The 21,174-nt window shown below is 41.6% G+C and overlaps 1 long non-coding RNA gene across 1 annotated transcript; it reads right to left on the bottom strand.

Moving 5' to 3' along the window:
* Window positions 1-17,667: 17,667 nt before the first annotated feature.
* On the bottom strand, window positions 17,668-21,053 carry LOC140217202 (uncharacterized). Its single transcript, XR_011893732.1, has 2 exons — window positions 20,621-21,053; window positions 17,668-17,832 (listed from the first exon to the last, which is right to left on the bottom strand). It is a non-coding gene; the product is annotated as an uncharacterized lncRNA (long non-coding RNA).
* Window positions 21,054-21,174: the final 121 nt, after the last annotated feature.

The raw sequence follows: 21,174 nt of genomic DNA, 5'->3' as shown, positions 1-21,174 counted from the left end.
GCCTTTAATGCTGTGGTGCTAGCTGCTTTGATCACGTCCACTGTCCCAAAATGATGGCCTTTCAGGGGTGTTTTGAGGCATGGAAACATAAACAAGTCGGGGGGGGGGGGGGGAGCCAAGCCTGGGCTGTACGGCGGCTGGGGGATCGTTGGCACCCCTGCTTTAACCAGGTGGTCGGTGACGATGAAGGCACTGTGGGCCAGCACATTATCGTGGTGCAACTTCCAGTTGTGTGAAATGTCCGGCCGGATATGTTGAACCCTGCGTTTCAGTCTTTCGAGGACGTCCACATAAAATTTGGAGTTCACAGTGGTTCCAGGTTCTTCAAACTCATGATGAACCAGTCCGTGGATGTAAAAAAAAAAAAAAGAAACGATGAGCATGATCTCGATCTTTGATTTGTTAATCCTGGCTTTCTTCTGGGGAGGGGACGAGTGTGTGTGCCACTCAGATGATTGCCTTTTGGTCTCCAGGTCATATTCAAATACCCAAGTCTCGTGTTCTGTAATGACGTTGTCCAAAAATTTTCGCTCACGTTTGCACATGTTGAGATTTACTTGGCACGCTTCCCTGCGGCGTGACTTTTCGTTGTCAGTGAGCACTTTTGGAACCATTTTTGTGCACGCCTTCCGCATGCCGATATCGTTTGTAACAATTTCATGAACTTGAGTTTTCGGAACGTTTAACATGTCGGCCATTAAACGAACACTTAATCGTTGGTCTGAGTTCAACAGTTCCCTCGCTCGTGTCACATTGTGAGTCGTAGTGGTCGTGGATGGCCATCCAGCGCAGTCCTTGTCGTCGCCCTCTTCCCGGCCTTCCAAAAGGCCTTGTGCCACCGAAACACTTGCCAATCTGACAGGGCATGTTCTTTATAAGCAGTCTTGAGCATAGTAACAGTTTCCGCAGCGGTATTGCCAAGTTTCACACAAAACTTGATCGCAAATCTTTGTTCTAATGAGCGCTGCATTTTCACTTGCACAAGAATAAAAAACAGCTCTCACGGACAGGCCCGTCCAACACTCTCCGATGTTCGGAGCACACTGAGTGACGGACCGCCGCTTAGCTGGATTCCGTCACTACTAGTTTCAACCAGTTAGACCGCTCTGACATACAGTCACATCACAATAAACTTACTGACATTACTTTCAGGACAGACCCTTTTTAGATATAGATGTTGGGAACCTGGATGGAGGTGAGGGACATGTACAGTAAAAACAAGATGTATAAGGTCAAAAATTAATTCTCTTAGTCAGAAATTGGTCAGTGGTGTCTGGCTTCTCTTGTTCCCTGGCCCTGGATGGTGAATACAAAGTATATATATATATATATATATATAATTGTGTACAATCAAGCATAGAATCATTGCCTTCTACCTGTGCTAACGTATGGGGCAGAAACTTGGAGGTTTCTTGGAGACAAAAAAGGACATTGTGTTGTCATGTTGGAAAGCACTTTTCCGGAGGAGGGTGTGTCAGCCACTGACATAAATTTTAATGAAATTTATACCAATATAGCTGACATAAAATGTTGAGCTGTCACGAAGTTGAATCAGTTTAGTTTGACAACAGTCTCAAATGATGTTAAGGTGGAAAAAGGTCTTCTTTTATGCGCTTTCTCCAGTGCAAAACACACAAGCTTAGGGAATCCATTTCAGAACCATTGTGTCGGAATATAAATCATGGCTTCATGTTTCAGAATTTCTGCAGACACACCTTGACAGGCTGGGAATCAACAACCAATTCCTTGCTGCCAGCTCTCAGACTGTTGTACACTTCCTGCAGGAGCATAATCTGGGAAAATGGGCAGGCTTTAGTATAGATGCAGAAGATCTATACAATTCTTTGCCGCAGGTGCGTCCCTTGCACTTTGTTAAGGACTGCATACACAATCAAACAGGTTAGGGAATTTGCTGAAAGGTGCAAAATTCTTATTGCAAACTTTCTGGAGCTTCTTGATTTCTATTTAAGGTCAATTTTGGTCTAGTGGGAAGGTAAAATATGTGTCCAGAATGCTGGCATCTGCATAGGTTCTGGTGTTGCACCAGTGCTCAGTAATATTTTAAGTTATGTTGACCAGAAAATAATCAAAACCTGAGTGGGCTTGCTCTTAAAATTTTCAGATACGTGGATGATTATTTGTTTTTCATGAGCAAATGATAACTTTCGCAGAGCTGTCATCGAAGTACTGAAGCTATTTAGAGAACAATAGCAAGGTTTCAACTTCACTTTAGAAGTTCCAGAAAAAATATGTGCTGCAACTTCTTATATCAGGCTTACTTTTATGTGGGATCACGTATGCTGGGGATATCAGTCGAGAACTTCTAAGCCTCTTCTTGATTATAGGTCTAGCCATTCAAAACTTATTAAGTACAGTATTGCCACTCACGCAATTAGAGATGCCCCAACCAAGAGCTATCCTCACCTTATCCTTGAAAGTGTAAGGAATCTGGTGACAAGGCTTAATGAGGCAGGTTATTCAGTTTCAGTGGCTTTTTTATCTTGAAACACGTTAATTAAGGAACTCAAGGTGCAACCAGGGTGGAAGAAGCTTAAGGAGCAAGAGCGGAACAAAGTTGCCATTATCCCCTCTATTAATTGTCGCACAGGCAGAAAAAGGTGGCTTGTAAGTTCCAGGAGAGGATTGGGTTTTCATTTAAATATAAGCTGAAGGGAATATGTGAAGCAATAAACAAGCACATTCTTCACAACGGGTGTCTGAGCAGGGAGGACTGCAAAGTGAAATATAGCATACAGTTTGTCTCTTGCGCACGAAATGTTGTTTATTCGATTCCTTTTTCTTGAAGCCTACAAAATATATATCAGTCAGACTGGAAGGTGCTTAAACATTCGACTAAGGAAGTACCATAGTTTCTTTAAGGGTTTTTGCGCATCCACACCTTTCTGTGCATTGCTGCAGCATTGGGCGTCATCCAGTTTTTGAAAGTACTATTCTGCTGTTCACACATGCGTGAAAAGCTCTCACATGAATTAATGGAGGCTTATCACATTAGAAAGAAAAGCTCACTAAGTGTTAGCCAGCCATCCATTTCGCTGCAAGATAGCGAGGTTGCCGTGTTAGATCTTAAGTAAAGCCACTGAGTTGCATTGTGCCTTAGTAATTGTTTTTTTACATTGATTAATCAGCCGTGACATGTGTGTTGCCGTCAAAACATGTGCATTCGGTGATGTGAAGGTTGTTTTGGTATGTATCTGCATATGCTAGGGGGCCGGGTGTTGGTCACGTGATGTGTGTTATATATTGGTTGTTTTCTTTCAATAAACTTCATTTGATAGTGCTGTATCCTGTCCTGTTCTATTACTTTTGTCGGCATCTGTCATGCAGTAGCTGCCATGAAGCTTCAACAACTTGCCCAATTTTCTATCGTGTTTTCTATAATATGGAGCATTAGAGTTATGGAATGGGTGCCATGTTATGTGTGTGTGTGTGTGTGTGTGTGTGTGTGTGTGTGTGTGTGTGTGTGTGTGTGTGTGTGTGTGCGTGTGTGTGTAAAGGTAGAATGGTGGTAAGGTGGGGTGGTAAAAGTAAAATGAAAAGATTTTCACATCATGACTAGTCTTTTTAACACATTTACCTACAAAATTAAACACTCTGTTCTTATTAAGCACCTTGTACATAGGTATTCATATTACTAATAATCTTTCAATGCAAATACATATCAATTTTTTGAGTAATGCTAATAACTGAACACATGGCTTTTTGTGCTGCAAGTTTTCTTGGACTCCTGCTTCCCTTAAACTTATACTGTATAATATGCTTGTAAGATCAAAACTGGAGTATGCTTCATCAATCCGGGATATACCTACAAAAAACACAACTCTCATATTTAGTTGAAGCCATACAAAACCAACCTGTACATTTTATTGTAGCTGCTTATTCCCATACCGCAAGCATATCAACAATTAAAGGTTGCCTTGATTGGCTAGGCAACAAGAAAGCTTACCTGTTTATTTCACAAATTCTCAATTGAAACATGTTTTTATTACCTCCTTGTAGCTCATTGATATATATGTGTGTGCGTGTGTGTGTTCTGAGGCTGCCTTTTACAGGAATAGTAAAGATTGGTTTGGCAAGTTGGCACCTGTACCTTGAGGTTGTAGTTCATTCTCAATGAGATACAAGGAGGTAATAACAGATGTTTCAATTGAGAATTTGTGAATTAAATGGGTAAGTTTTTTTGTTGACAAGCCTGGCCAATCAAGGCAAGCTTTAATTGTTGATATGCTTGCGGTATGGGAATAAGCAGCTACAATAAAATGTACAGGTTGGTTTTGTATGGCTTCAACTAAATATGAGAGTTGTGTTTTTTGTAGGTATATCCCGGATTGATGAAGCATACTCCAGTTTTGATCTTACAAGCATATTATACAGTATAAGTTTAAGGGAAGCAGGAGTCCAAGAAAACTTGCAGCACAAAAAGCCATGTGTTCAGTTATTAGCATTAGTCAAAAAGTTGATATGCATTTACACTGAAAGATCACTAGCAGAAAATCTGATAGGGCAACCTAATAAAAATTATATCAGTTTTTTTTTCTATTGCATTATGAAACGATACAACTGATACACTGATAAAATTACTTTTAGTTCTATTCTGGACGTAGCTGTGCTATTCTGCTTGTACAAGTCTACTAGTGTATTCTTTTTATTAGTGTAATAGTGTATTCATATTAGTTTGCCAGATCTATAGTCTATCAGTATCTATGTGTGTTGTATAGGTGTAATGTGCCTCAAGGAGAAGCAAGCTTCCTCATTTGCCCAAAAAATGAGTCAGAAATAATGCATTTATATTATCACGAAAGACAATACATATAAATCAAATATGAAGCCCAGGATTCAGAAAGGAAAGATTGTTGGAACAAATATACACCATACAACAGCTTAAAAAGAATAAAAAATGTGATCACATTTAAAAGAGAAAAGATGTTTACATTGGTTCACAACAAAGTTTAGCCTCTTTAAACAGGAGGTTATTGGCAATCAAGCCACCGAATTGGTTCACACGTACACCACGAAGATTATCAGACTTCACAATCTGGAAAGCTAGTGAATGGAAGTGGTGGGTTCTTCATTATTCATTACCATGCCTTCATAGCTTTTTGCCAGATAAGTACGTCAGACATTCCAGTTTGCTTGTGGAGGGTGTCTATATACTTCTACTAGACACCCTCACTTCAGATGACCATAATGAGATCATCTGATCTTCTCTCGGAGTTTGTTGTGAGAGCACAGTCTTTGAATGAATTGGGTGCAATGGCATACAATGTACACCAAATCCTGCATCTTCCTAAAAGTGCGGCTAAACTAGGACCTCATTGGTCGCATTGTTCATTTGTATTTGAAGGCGGAAATGAACTTCTTGTGAAATTGGTCAGTGGAGCTAATGATGTTCCTTTACAAATATTGGAATGTTATGTACTTGCTTGTAAGTTACAGGCAGCTAAAGCTAGTTTAAATCTTTCACCAGAAGCAGTGAGTTTTTTTGGTGCACAGGAGAGGGGAGCTGATCAGCAGACAGTTTCGTTAGGCACTGGAAAACTGTGCCTGAACTTGGATCAAAGTGAAAAACAGGCTGTAGTCCACAACCGTGGCTGTGACTCAACAAGTGTCACTGAATATTACCGAATGGTCGTCAACCAACAAACATTCCACTCTCTCCACTACACTTGAACTATATAGACTAAAAACAGTGCATTTGTCAGCTTCTCAGGTGCGTTTTCTCTCATTTGTAGAATTCTTACTGGAGCGAATTCTTGTATAATTCTGAAATGCAAGAAACTATTTCCTGTTGAAATTCTCCATGCAAAGCACCTTTCAGTCTGCGTCAGGAGAGGGGAGCCACTAGTTTACGTAACACCCAGCGAAGTTATGCGCCTTTATGTGTTTATAGAAATAGACAACAATATTTTTGAATGGTCAATACGAAACCTTTATGAAAGAGACTAATGCCCGTGCTCAAGACATGGCAACGATGAACAGTATGTCTTCAGCCATGGTACATGAATGTCTGGTTATAACAGGTTATAGCTTGATAAAACAACAGTTGGTAACAGTGCACCACGCTTTATGGCGTTCTGTAATAATCAGCTTTTTGATGTTTGAATATACTAAACAAGCCAGAGCCATCAAAATTCTAGAGTGTTTATTTTTTCTTGCGATAGCTTCTTGTTTTCCTAATGAACCAGCTAGCCCAATTTGCCACTCTTCATTATTGTACTCTTGTTAATTAAGTGCTTGGGGAATTGCATGGTCTGCATGTTGGCAGTAGTGACGCAGCTGCTGATGAACAGTTGCAGTAGCCAAAACATGACAATATTTTACAGGACTTATGCACAGTTTCAGGTCGGTGTCCTTACATGTAGCGAAGGGCCCTACTTAACCACGTGACTGCCTTGAGTGGGTGATCACAGTGAACAAACAGTGCTTCACTAGCAGATGGTGAAGAGGTAAAGCTTCTCAGTCTGTATGTAGAGGCATGGAAAGCAGCTGAATGTTACGTGAGCAGTTATGCTACTCGATACAACAGCATCATTTTCACACCATGCATCTGTCTTCCTCACTTTATTTTCTCCTTTGACTCAATGTAGCTGGTGCAAGTTTATCCGTTAACTGTGGCGGCATGACTAAGACACTATCTTTTTTCTGAATGAAACAAGCAAACTCTGAAATTTTATTTTAACAGTGTATTACGGTTTGAATCAATGACTCCAAACACTATATATGAAGCCTGTTCGGATAGTCTTCTTTGCTGCCGCGTGCTGAAGGCTACACAGGATAAACTACTTTTACACATTTCAACGTGCGGTGGTTGAACTAGCACCCAGTGAAGAATTGTGTCTTCTGATATTGCAATATGTTCACTGATGTTTAGCTGTTTTTGTTCATGAATGTGCGGTTTTAAAAATGGTAAATTCATGTTCTTACTTGAATAAATTCTCAGATCTGTACTCACTTTTGCTTAAATAATATTGCTGTATTGTCATGTTCTGATATATTGCTGTAGATCTTGTACCAATAGCGATGCTTGTCCTGTTTCCTTGCTTCCTGTCAGTGTGCCATGCCAGTTTGTTCTCTTTGCTCAAGCTCACTTGTGTTCTGTCACATATCACAACACTTTTGGGATGAATGCAAAAGTGCATAGTCTAGAGAAAATAGCTTCATATGAAGTTGTAATATTATAAAAGCATGTGCCAATTAGACCTGGTGTTCTATACAGCATCTGTGAGCACAAATGGGCATGGTGAAGTTGGTACTTCAGTCTGTGTTCTTCCTCTTATGTGCTTGTTTAAATGTGGCTAAAGTTGCTTGCTTATTCTTTAGATAATGGAGTGTAAAATAAACCCTAGTCATGTTTGTAGTCATGTTGCTTGTGTCTTGTCCTTGTTCCTTTGTGGATGGATGCATTAGCGTTGTTATAATTTTCAAATCAAGTATGCACCAACTAGCCCAGAAAGTAGCTTTAATGAAATCACGTTGGTAGTGTCTAATTTATGGCATTCACAAACTCAGCCTGACATGTTAGAGCTACAGTTAGTATCCACAGTCTTGAAAGTGTTTGTTTTGCTTTTGTAAATAAACTTTATTACAACAGTAGGAAGATACCTATGAAGAAAGGAGCCAGACAAGTAGACACAATCTCTGCAATGCTATTCACTGCGTGCTTGGATGAAGTATTCAAGCTATTAAACTGGGAAGGTTTAGGAGTAGGGATCGACGGCGAACACCTCAGCAACATTCGATTTGCCGATGACATTGTTCTATTCAGCAACACTGCGGACGGGTTACAACAAATGATTGAGGACCTAAACAGGGAGAGTGTAAGAGTGGGGCTGAAGATTAATATGCAGAAGACAAAGATAATGATAAATAACCCGGCAAAGGAACAAGAGTTCAAGATCGCTAGTCAGCCTCTAGAGTCTGTGAAGATGTACGTCTACCCAGGTCAACTAATTACAGGAAACCCTGACCATGAGAACGAAATTCACAGAAGAATAAAAATGGGCTGGATCGCATACGGCAGACATTGTGAGCTCCTGACTGGGAGCTTACCATTATCATTGAAAAGGAAAGTATACAATCAGTGCATTTTACGGGTGCTGACATATGGTGCAGAGATTTGGAGACTGACAAAGAAGCTTGAGAACAAGTTAAGGACCGTGCAAAGAGTGATGGAACGAAGAATGCTAAGTATAACTTTAGGAGACAGAAAGAGAACAATATAGACAAGAGAGCAAACAGGGATAGATGATATTCTAATAAATTTTAAGAGAAAAACATGGCGCTGGGCAGGTCATGTAATACGCAGATTAGGTAACAGTTGGACCATTAGGGTGACAGAATGGGTACCAACAGAAGGGAAGTGCAGTAGAGGATGGCAGAAGTCTAGGTGGTGCGCCAAAATTAGGAAATTTGCGGGTGCTAGTTGGAATCAGTTGGCGCAGGACAAAGGTAATTATAGATAGAAGGTAGAGGCTTTCGTCCTGCAGTGGACATAAATATAATGATGATGATGATGATGACAGTAATCCTGTTTTGGATATGCATTAAATGTTGCACATCCGTCTCGCAAAATTTGTAAATGTAATTTTGTATTAAAAGAACTGGAGCACACCTGCTACAAAGATGGACTGATACTTTTCTCATGCAACTTCCCCAATGTAGTTTCACAGGCTAAGTAACACTGCTGTGCTTTGAAAACGTGTGCTTTAATTTATGTTGAAACATGTTTAGGATAATATATCTGCATACAAGCTGTAAATAGTTATGATAATTGCACAGTTTACACACGTCATTTTTATTTGATACTCTAATATCCCAACTGTGTTTGTTAATCTGTTCACGTGGCAGGCAATGCATTCAGGGTTGTGTATTCAGTTCATTTTTAAAACGTCTCTTCAGGCGTGTGGGCACCGGCATGTGTGCTATTTCTAACATGCTTTATCAGTGCCTCAATCAGATTCCTGTATGTCATATGATGATCTCTATCTGGGTTTAAAAGACTGATACATCAAGCTATTTGGTCTTGTAGGCAGCACAGTGAGATCTATCTGCTGCCTGCCAGTCTGGTAAAGAGTTCTATGGGTCAGGTAGGAATATATATTGCTCTTAGAAGGACCCGTACAACCTATACATATTCCTAAGAGACTTGTAGAAATTTCTATCAGTTTTTTTTTGCTAGGGTACTGATATTAGGTTTTAAACTAGTGATGGCACTCCGAAGAGACATTAGTGGAGACATTGCCCCACTGGGCACGTGCAGCAGCTAAGCCCAGTGGGGGGGGGGTGATATGGACTGGGCGCCGGCTTGTGAGAGCAAGGATGACGTGGCATTGCGGCGGCGCCCTCTCCCCTCACGCAACACCTGGCGCGCTAGAGTGATGGCAGATGTACCCTTTCACCCGCTCTGCTCCGTAGAGGCACGCTCGCAATGTGGTCACAACCAATGGGATTTGAGGTTCCATTTAGCTGAGACGACAGACGCTGGCTTTTTTACTCAGTGGGCCATTTGTTTAGCCTGTTTGAACAGAAACGGACCTGCCAGAGTTTGGTTGTTTCACGACAAAACACACAGACATCAACAGAAAGTTTAGTTTTCTACGTTAAGTTCTTTGCGAGATCTAAAATGAGAAAAATCAAGGGCCTAAACACTCAGCATTGTGGCATGCCAGAAGTGACAAAAGACAGATTTGTGAATTGGAGTTGTTAACATACAAATTGTGTTTAGTCATGAAGAAAGCATTCAGTGAATTTTAGTAATTGCATGTGGATCAATATTAAGTTAGCTTATTCAGGAGAAGGAGACAGTGGCACAAAGTAGCAGAATTTAAAACGCTAGAAGCATCCATTCAACACAAGAACTAAGTTCAATGGAGGAGATCAAGTTAGTGAACATGACAATATAGTTATGTTTTTCATGAGAGACAAGGTCTTATGGCAACCATGTTGACATTTGTTGTAGAAGTTTTGTGACACAATTTAGGATTATTATAGAGATTGAAATAAATGACGTTAGGGAGGCTTGGCGATTGAGGCCAGCAATTGTTCCGCCCAAGTGTCTCTCATAATATTACTGCGGCAGATCACCACGTGCATTCTGTTCTAGAAGCTGAAAAGGTAATGCTAATCTGTGTAATGCATCTTTCGAATGCCGACAACAGTATGATGCTGATGCGGTGACAACGATGGCATGATCGATTGAGGCATAACGACTTTGGGATGATGAGTGCATGCATGGCAATGACTGCGTATCTACTACACAGTGTGAAGGCGGCAGCATCCGACGGCGTGATATTACAACTGATTTGAAATGACAATGCAATGATGATGACAGATTGAAGACTGTGAATGGTGAACAATGATGCGTCCACTTGGCAACTAAAGAAAAACATATGAGGACAGCTAAGCATGTCTTATCTGAGTTGTGATTGCGAAAGCATTAATGCCCAATTGAACGCCACAGAGCAGTCCTTCGAGTTTTACGCTGCAAGTGATGCACCCTAGAGCTACATTGGGCCCGAGATAGCAAGCAGCAGCAGCCTGCGGTGCCAACACCGCATGCCACCGACATGCTGCGTGACCAGATACCAGGAAACAGCAGTGGCCACCAAGGCCGGCAGGCACGCGCAGCAACTAAGCCCAGTGGAAGGGGGAGATACGGACCGGGCGGCGGCTTGCGAGAGCAAGGATGACGTGGCATTGCGGCGATGCTCTCTCCCCTCACGCAACACCTGGTGCACTATATAGCGACAGCAAGTGTACCCTTTCACCCGCTCTGTTTCGTCGAGGCGCGCTCGTGACGTGGTCGCAGCCAATGGGATTTGAGACGCTGTTTCGCTGAGACGACAGACGCCGGCTTTTTTGCTCAATGGGCCATTTGACGCTTTCGCATAAATAATCGCTACAGAATAATGACGACGTGGTTATGTTGAGCTCGCGTTCACGCTTCATCTGCACGGACCGCCCTACCTGTGTACTTTTCGTACTGGGGCCAATTCTGTACCATGCAATACACTCAGCCATGGAGCACCCGCAACGATGATGCGATAGGCAAAAAACGCTGTGCTTTAAACATGCACCCATAGAGTGCCCCAATATTGCAACCAGCCGATCCGCGCATAGTGAAGCGTCCGCATGGCCGCGTTTGCCACGTGGCCATGCTATGGGAGTGTGTGGCTGATATATTAATTGAGTAATCGAAAGACTGGTTCCGAATGCATTTACTAACCAATTTGAGTCCACGGCACTTTTATGTGCTGCTTTGAATAACTGCGTGTGGTACCGCAGTTCCCGCAGTCGCCCAATGCATGTGGCGCATACTTTAGCAGCAGCGCTCGGCGTGTTTTGACTAAAGCAATTTCAATTCTGCTTGCCACTCATGGCGGCTGTAGCTGCTTATAGTTATACAGTACTTTGGTTATAAAGTACAGTAAGTCTAGTTAATAAATTTTATTGGGATGTGAGGTTTTATTTTGTTAAATCGAGAACTTCGTCAAATTGAAACCACTTGATTAGATCACGCAACATGCCATAAAATTGATGCAAGAGCCAAAAATGTCATTTTTGCCTACGTTCACACTTATTGTAGCAGTTGAGCATGTACTCTGCCTTAACGGAAGAAATGATTAAACATTCTTAAAAGCTATATGTCAGTGATACTAAAATCCCCAGAACTCAATCAGACCTACTATACCCACATTTTTCTTTTTAATTATGGCAAATCAGGCAAGATATTAGTTGATTCTAGGTTTTCAGTGCTCATGAATGTGACAGTGAAAGTATTGAATGTCATGTAGTGTAATGCAACGAAAACAAGGACACAAGAAAAAGGAAAACACAGACATAATTAGGCGCTTGTGTCTGTGTTTCATTTCTTCTTGTGTTCTTGTTTTCGCTGCGCTACACTACATGCCGTTCCATGATGATCAACGAACAAGCCCACATTGCCACCCCCGTGTAGAGAACAGGAAATTTCTCTATACACTTAAACCTTGATATAACAAAGTAGGTAAAATCGGCAATTCGCTTCGTTATATAGAAATTTCCTTGTATTGAAATTCGATCTGTTATGCAAATGAGTACAGTCGCCGATCGTTTTTGTTGCACGGAAAGGGGCCATGCAATTTTCCGAATTATTGGGCAATAAAAGAAAGCAAGTTTGGATGAGAAAACATTTTATTTTGACGAATATAGGAGTCAGCGATGAATGATACGGTTTCATGCCACGTTGATATTTTTACATCAGCGGTACGAATTGAGTGACGCCATGCTTTCGCGTGCACTCCGCACCCAAAGCGTCGCCCGGTCGCACTGCGACGACGCTATCATGAAAAGCGCCGGCAGCTGGGAGCGAATGCTTCGTCTGCTTCTCGTTCCAACGGGTCATCAAAACTCGAGATTGCGCAACCTTCAATACTAAACGTGCGGGAAAACAGCTTACATGATGCCACGCCGTCTTGGCATGCCCGCTCTTTCCACACGCAGCAGATTACCTCTAGAGCAGGGTGCGCGGCTGCGTATGCGCTCAGCCGCGTCACCTCCCCCCCCCCCCCAACTCCGCCCCCTCGCGCACGCTTGATCGCGTTACCGCGAGCTCGCTTTCCTTCCCAACTTTGCTATTGCTCGCGTGGGAAGGCCGCACTTATGAAGCCACCACCTTTCTTGTCTCACCCTCGCACACTTTCACTCGCACCTAAAGCACAAGTGCGCGGGGCGCGATAGGATCTGATCGCACTTGGATTGAATTTATACGGAACATGATTCGGCTCCAAGCTGTTGTTCTTGTCGCGCTGCACGCAGTTTGAGAGGTGCGTTTGCAAGGAGCCGCTTGTAATTCAGTCATTTGACTATCTGCGTCCGCGGAAGTTACCATTGATTGTCTCAATTGGCACTCCTCTGCGGCAGAAGCGAAATTTCGTTATATTGAAATTGCACACAAACACACTTCTTTATATTGAGGCTCTAAATGCATGGTGTTCTATGGAGAAGAGGTTATGAAAAGTTAAATTCTTCGTTATATCGAGAATTTCGTTATACTGAGGTTTAACTGTATAGAGATTTGAATTTATATAGCTTGTTGTGCAGCTCCTTGGGTCATGGTTTCTATGACTATGACTCATATGACTCTGTATCTGTTGCGTAGGAAACCTCTCTCACCCCATTTCCTTGCGGTTCTCCTTTTGGAGGAGGCCCACTCTTGATGCTATCCTTGTTCCACTCTTGGCCCACATCATTTCATAATCGAGGCATGTAAGGCCACAGTTCCTTATGCTATGCAGCTCTGACATCATGCGTACCATACAGAATTGTACATGAGCCTGAGCCCATGCATAACCATTCTTCTGATCAAATGTTAATTTTTAGACTGACGTCCTTTCCTCTTGCATGACAGTTATCTCTGCTGTATTGTTGCTGCTCTCTCATGTACGTATACCAATAAATTATCTTAGTCAATTTCTTCTTGAACATTGAGTCCAATCTTTGCCAACTTAAGTGTGTGTTGAATGTTAATTTTTTAAAACCTGTCTTCACAATCTGCCTCCACCTCATCCATTTTAGCATCCTCAATTCAGTCACTTCTCCATCCTGACTTCTAGGTGACTTTATTAAACTTGTTTAGGTTCCATACAGTATTGCTGGTCATGTATTGTCTTATAAGTTTATTAGACAGTGAAAATCTTCAACTTGACTGGAACCTATGTAACATAAATATCATAACGCATCTTTTCAGTTTTTCCAAACTATGTCAATTCTGCTGATTCTGTGGGCTGTCCAAATTTTCCATGTTGGCGTTTTCAGTTATCATTGAACCAAGGTATCCGTCTTCTCTATGGTTTACCCTCAAGGCTTCCCTTTCATCTACTCTGAGAAATTGGCATGCGGCTACCAGATGTGGGCAGCTTGCCTCACAACACATGCACATGCTGAGCTACTTTCGCCAACCTTTGTGCTAGATGTCAATCAGCATGAGCGAAGCAGTGAGAATGGGGAATTATGAAATTAGGGCAGAGGTTCGAGCATTAAGGGAAGTCATACTTATGAGGTGAGTACATGTGAAGAAAAGCATTCAGAAATGTTGGGAATTTGCAGTTTCCTGTTTATTGGTCTATTAAACTCTCCCTAGCTATTTCAGTTATTTCATCATGTGTTGCAATTTTTAGTTGCAATATGTTTTTCTTAAGTGCTGCCACACTTACTACTAGAAGTTTGAGAACCTATATTTCTTATTCACTTGGTTCATTCATACCTACAAGCAGCAGTCTTTTCACTTTACATCAGCTATTGAATGCAATGCCCAGATATGTTCTCAGTCTACTTCAGTGGGAGTCACTAACACAGTGAATGATCATGAAGCATGTGTGTTCTTAGAAAGTGCCTTCACGTGATGCAGCTGTAAGTTAAGATAGGGGATGATTTGGAAAGCATGTTATGTGGCTTACATGAGAATTATTTTATGCCAGAAAGCACACAAATATTCTTGTTTATTTCTGGTGTTCTTCTTCCTTAATTACCTTCTTGATTCAGCGCATATATATGAAGCAAGAGATCCTGGCTTGTTCTTTCTTTACATTAGCAAATTACATTAATCATAAAATAGCACACTTTACATAATTGAGCACACTAAAAGTCACTTGGCGAGCAAAACATGTACTTGTCTTTTTGAATATCCCAGCTTAATGTTTTATTGTGTGCAGTTTGGACGTGATTCTTCAGAAGCACTACATCTGCTTCAAGTATATGAGTTATAATTACTTTTGCTTAAAATAATCCTAATCTTCCTTGATAGCTGTCCTTTTTTTACTAGACAATATAAGCATGGTGTTTAATTCCAAGATAAATATGCCTGCTGTAACTGTATGCATCAGTGTTTGACTATTCGTTACCTACTATTCCTATTAGAAAAATGTATTTGCCAACCTCCAATTATTTGAATTGAAGTAGTGAAGAGTTTGACGGCAGCCTGTCTGGTTTGGTAAAAAGAGGCACGGTAAGTAGTTTAAAATTAGATGCCAACCATAAAAATGAAAAATAAGAACTGGTTCAACTGGAGCTTTGTTCACAATCTTTGTGAACAAGGCTTTCAAGTGGGAGCCGGAACATCTATCTTGTATGCCCGATCTTCATTTGCTTATTATTATTATTTGATTTCATCTAGCCCTAAAGAGGTGGCAATTTATTTCGAATACTACTCTTTGCATTTTGTTTCCATTGCTGAGTTTTTTTTTTAAATTAACTTCATGCACCACACAAGTACAACTCAAACATTTTCATTCCTTCAAGGACGTCACAACTAGTGGAAGGTATTCTGCACTAACATAATTATTTTGAGATTTCCAGTAAATATGTAGTCCTCATAAAAAGTACCTAAATAATTTTGGCCTAAGCGGTTATACATTAACCATGTAGGCTTCATCAACTTCTGATATCACTTGGTCTTGGCAAACTTGTGAGCTGACAAGTTTGAGCATGCAGTCACTTCCCTCCATATTTGTTTCGATGAAGGCTTGCCCTTTGGTGCTACTCTGGATCCACCCCCGTTTCCTGTGATTACCACTACGGGCTTCAAGGCACACACCCTCAGGAAAACTTTTCATGCACCAAACCTGGTTCTTTCACACTTTTACTAAGACAGACATTGAAAGCAAGGATGGCATAGCAGGCATGTTGGTTACAGAAGTACTTTATTAAATAGCTTTGTAAGTATTCATCTAGTGGACATGTCCATATCCTCTTCTGCTGAAGTGCAAATTAGCTGGGGGAGCATGTCTCCTTCTCATGCATATGCCAGCCCAGCCAATCAGAACTTCAGGAGCGGATGAAATGGACATTTCCACTAGATGGACACAGAATACATCCTCTGTTCTCTGTCCTATCTTTCCACCCTTCTCCATGTATTCTACTCAGTAAACTACTGGTTCAGCATGTTGGTCACCTTAATCAATCTTCCAGTAGCTCAGCACTTAAAAGGTGTACAATACAGATAAGGCACTGTAAACCCAAGCAGTTAGGCTGGCGATTGCTGCTGTTATGCACCATACAGGCTGAAGCAATGGCTTCACCGTAGCTTTCTAAGTTAACTTTACTGAACTTTGAATTTAGAGAAAGCAGAATATAAAAACAGACTAGCATTTTTCTTATGTGCTTCACCACTCTGCTTTTTTGTGTTACTAAAATAAGTATATTGAACCTCAATAAAGTAAAAAGACAAGGAAATTGTGTCACTGATTTCATTTCACTGTCTTTTTAAAAGTATAGCAAGATTTTTTAATTGCATTACGAGTTGTTACTTATGTTTCGATCTTAATGTTCATTTCTCATGCACCAAATAGGGCTACAACTGTTCCCTCATCCACAGCTATCAATGCCTTATGACAACTTTGGAAGCTCTATGAACTGAGTAAATGCTATGCATTGCATAATTTCTTAATACATTTTCATGGCTGCCTTTAACCTCTATAGTTCCTCATTAAAGCCAGCATCTCTCTTGTGGCCACCATTAAAGACCTTGTAGTAATGTATGCCTAACAAGAAAGATGGGTACTTTGTAGTGCTAGTATGCTCTAAGTAAATCGTTTTATGCAAAAATTGCTGACATAATTGTCTGACAAATACTGCATCATGTTTGCTATTTTGCCTTCTGTTTCAATTTCACTGCATCTATACATTTTACCAGTGCATGAGTAGGGTTCAAGGCTGTTCTTTAAAATGCTCATGAGCACTTATCAGTTCCCCATAAGTGGTTCAGTTCCCCATATCAGTTCCCCATAAGATCAGTTCCCCATATAAGTGGTTTTGCTGAAGAGAATACAGGAATATGAGCAAGATTGACATGGAACCAACATATAGATAACGTCTGCATGACTGCCTATCAAAAGTTATATTTTCTTAGAAAAAAAAACTGGAACGTGCATCGCGTAATGTAAAACTTATTGCATACACCGCCTTCATTAGGATGATACTAGAATATTCAGCGTTGTTTGGAGTCCCCATCAAGTGACGCTTAAGAGGAAGTTGGAAAGGATACAGAGTCTGGCGGCGCGTTTCATTTGTTCGACATACCAAAGGAAGGAATCGGTCACGCTTATGTTACAGCGTTGCAACTTTGATCTTCTTGAGGTACGTAGGAAAAAATATAGGCTGAAGGTGCTTTATCAAATAATGCAGGATCAACTTAAGATTGATAAGCTCAAATATCTACATGCTCCAGGCAAAAGATACCCGCGAACTAACCACGACTACGTCATAAAGCCGGACCATACCAACAGTGATACATATTGATACTCATTTTTCCTGGATGCGATAGAAATGTGAAACCAATTGCCAAACGCTATTGTTAGCCTAAAAGATGTCACCGACTTTGAAAATGCTGCTGAGGCATATTTATGGGAGTTTTCGGAGTTTTCGATTGTTTTGAAGTGCCAAGTGATATGTGCGACTTGATATTCATTGTACGTATTTTGATAAATGTCAGAAGTGTGCTGAACAGCATTCAAGTGAACATCTTATTAACTGTGAATTGACAAGTGTTAAGCAACTTTACGTACATTGACATTGTCCATATTTGATTTATGTAATTGTATTGTCCTCTCTGTTATGACCCTCTATGAGGGTTGACAGTATTAATAAATAAATAAATAAATAGACAACGAGGAATGTGGGTAAGAACACTTTATTTTCAGCACATATGTTTTTTAGTGAACTGCTGTTATACTGCTAAAATCTGCACTTTAATAAAAGTACACTGCTCTGCTTCATCACTCCATGCTAAGTGCAAGTATCCTGTACCAGGAAGTCAAACCAAGACGTGGGATGTTCAGTCTGTGAAAATAAAAACGAGTTTGAAACATTAACGTGCAAAAACTAAAGCACACTCCAGAAAATAAACACAGCACAGGAACATATCCAATGAATCAGAATTACCTTTGAGAGCAAACATATAGTTTCTATGGCACAGTGAAGAAACCTTATTCCTCCGGCTTTTTTTTGTGCGCGAGAAAATATGAAAGTGCATGCATTCTCCCCATATGGTATATCTGTCACCTTTCCACACACAACAAAGATGTTGTCTCAATGTGCCCAACTGTCTTTGCATATCCATTTCTCTGCTCTCATACCATGATACCTACAGTTAAAGGCTGTAGCAATGCTTAGCTTGAATGAACCAACACAAGCTACATGCACTGTGCTGTTGAACATGGCATTGTAAGTTAGATTCATGCACAGCACATTCATGTGCCATAAACATTTGATTGTGATTGTAGGCGAGATAAATAAAAAGATGGTATGCAAATAAGAATATTCCCTAATAAGCTGTGCAGAAGTGCACTCCCGTTTGGACAGAAGCCGAGCACAGCTGCAGTGAACAAGCCAACTTATACAGCATTTAAAATCTAGGTTCTAAATGTGCTACAGATTTTTCTGAATTCATGGTCGAAAATCTAGGTCTTAAAGGTGACAAACATTTAAACAGGTCTCTATTCGGACGGGTAATGCTATGTGTCACCTAGTTTGATAAAATATGCCATATCACTGGGTCTCCCAAGCTACGGCTGCTGTCCAGTTGCAAGTGCAAATCACTCAGTTATGTCTAGGGCACGTTTGAGCAAAAGGCAGCCAAGATTACTGTGCCATTGAGATCTATTTCCTGACATCTGATTTCTTCTCAGAAAGCTACCTCTAAAAAAAACCTTCACAACAACATAACCCAAATCTTTCTTGAGTAAAGCCATCACGCTGGTCCTTGAACACTAATTACACAGTGGCTCTTTGTGATGTAATGTTATGTACGTCAGCACCTAACAAAGTACAGGAAAATTTAATAATGGCAGCGTGACAGGTACACAAAAAAGTAAAGGGATAAAACATCACACAGGCTGCCATCAGTGTTCATATCTCCATTTCAATGTGGATGTTTTTAGCAGTGAATACATGTTCTCATTAAACTGAGTCATATTATTACAAAAGCGAAGGGCAAGGGTCTTTACATTCTAAACTGACAAATGCGCTTTATTATGATTCACCGCAATACAGGAGGTGTTTTGCAGTGAACCATCACATAAGGTTTTGGCTAACTACGGCGGGCGTGTCCTGCAGCAGGGCCTCTTGTGTATTGCGGTAAAGCGTATTATTGTGACAAGAGCTAACCTTGCATGCATGGCTTTAGCCAACAAAAGTTCTCAAGACATCATGCATCCTGCCACGAAAATCTGCTTTGATGAGAGTAGAACATTAGGTTAGTCGCTGACAGAAACCATACATTCCAGATTCACGTAAATCTTTCCCAATATCGGCATGCTTCACCGCAACACACAAATATGTTGCGGTGATAACGGTGGTCGAACAGGCTGGTGCAAATGTTTCGACAGGGGAGCGTGCCTTCATCAGGGCAACTGCTTTCCTTGGCAGTTTTCATATATGTGAGTCCCCCCAACTCCCAACAGGGGAGATTTACCTGGACCTTTGCCAAGAGACGTACCGACAAGCGTTTGGTAGTGGCTGGTAGAGATGCAGGAGTCTAAAAAGCGTTGCGAAATTCGGTTCCGTAAGGTTAGCTTCACTCCAATACAAATATGTTATGCGGTTAGACATACAAAATATGTTGCGGTGAATCATAGCAAGGGTACCTGGCCTTTGATGCAAAGCAGCTTCCCAAGAGGCACGGTAATCCCGTGGCTAGTTATGCAGTTCCCCGCATGCGAGTGAGTTCCCTGCGTCCGGCGGTTTCCCAGTGACATACAAAATTACATTGATTGACTGTGTTGTAAATGGGCGACGGCACTATATGCTGATGCAAAAGCGTCGTTTCGCTTTCGAAAACTGCGCTCGGCTAAAGAGAACACCTTGACTCGCATATGACCAAAGCAGTTGAACAGGAAACTACGAAATTACGTAGCTATTATGGAAGAAATCAACAGCTCAGAAAAAAAATGGCCGTGTAAACATTAACTGACTTAATTACGAGGTCGACAAACCAACGTTTCAAAGCATCACAGCCACGTCCGAAATAGCGCTGAAGGCCGGCCAGTACACTTAGGCGCCTCGGCGCGCGTAATGTAACAGGAGACGGCAGGTGCACGCGTGCATCATTAAGGAACACATATTATTTATGTCGGTGAAAGCGGTCACTCTTCAGTTCTGACATGCTTTACCGCGTAACACTAGTCTACTGCGGCGAAGCTGACTTCAGGACGCCGATTTCTTCAACTCATCCAGCGAGGCAGGTCCGTTTATCACGCTTGGCAACGTTTGACATTTTCTGCCTTAATTTCGTTTGTTCTTTTTAATTTTCTTATCACAGTGACCCTGTATCACGCAGTAGCAGAGCTAGTGCCGCGTCTTAACTGCGTTAGGAAAGGCAAGCGTGCATGCAGCAGGCACGGCGGCATTGGCTCTTGTTTGGAAACTTCAAGAGACGCTCTTCCGCGCAGCGATGTCATTTGTATTATTAAAAGAATGCATGTGATGATTAAATGAGCCGCAGCAAAGCTGTAAAAACGCAGTAGTAATGCTGTTCTAAGATCCTCTAGCTCGAGCGAGATGGTCTTAGAAAAAAAGCGCGATGTAACGCGATCTTACGGAACAGCTCGTCATGCCAGTGTTTTCTTACGTCCTCGTTCTTTCGCGCATCCTCCCCTGAACCAGACTACTGAATGGTTCTGTGCACGCACTGACGATCCTGACGGAGGCAATACCACTCACATGAGCAGCTCCATATAAGATGCCACGGCCCATTCCACATGCCGGCTGCAATTTGACGCGGCCAGGAGGCAAAATATGCGCACAAGGTACCTAATGGTAACGCATCAAACTGCTCACAGCCCCAATCCTTTATTACACGCATATAGCGTGGAAAGATGAATTACTCACGCTCTAAGTGGGCACGGAATACGGACCGTTTCGCAGCGCAGCCGGCTCCGTAGAACGGCCGCCATGGAAATGAGCGGATGTGACATCATGAGTTATAGCGGACGTGACGTCATGGGTGAACGTAGACATTTCGGGCACCTTTCGTCTGCTGTGCCCCGGGCACAGCAGACACGGCCAAAGCTTTTTAAAAGGATCTATAAGATAAGCGGTGCCTCAATCTACAGGGCCCTACAGAACATAGAGTTTCTCACTAGAAGAAAATCTGGCGCTGCTGCGCTGTGGTATGCATGGGAA

This window comes from Dermacentor andersoni, chromosome 4 (assembly GCF_023375885.2).
Source record: "Dermacentor andersoni chromosome 4, qqDerAnde1_hic_scaffold, whole genome shotgun sequence".
Lineage (NCBI taxonomy): Eukaryota > Metazoa > Arthropoda > Arachnida > Ixodida > Ixodidae > Dermacentor > Dermacentor andersoni.
This window is presented reverse-complemented; position numbering and strand designations above follow the sequence as displayed.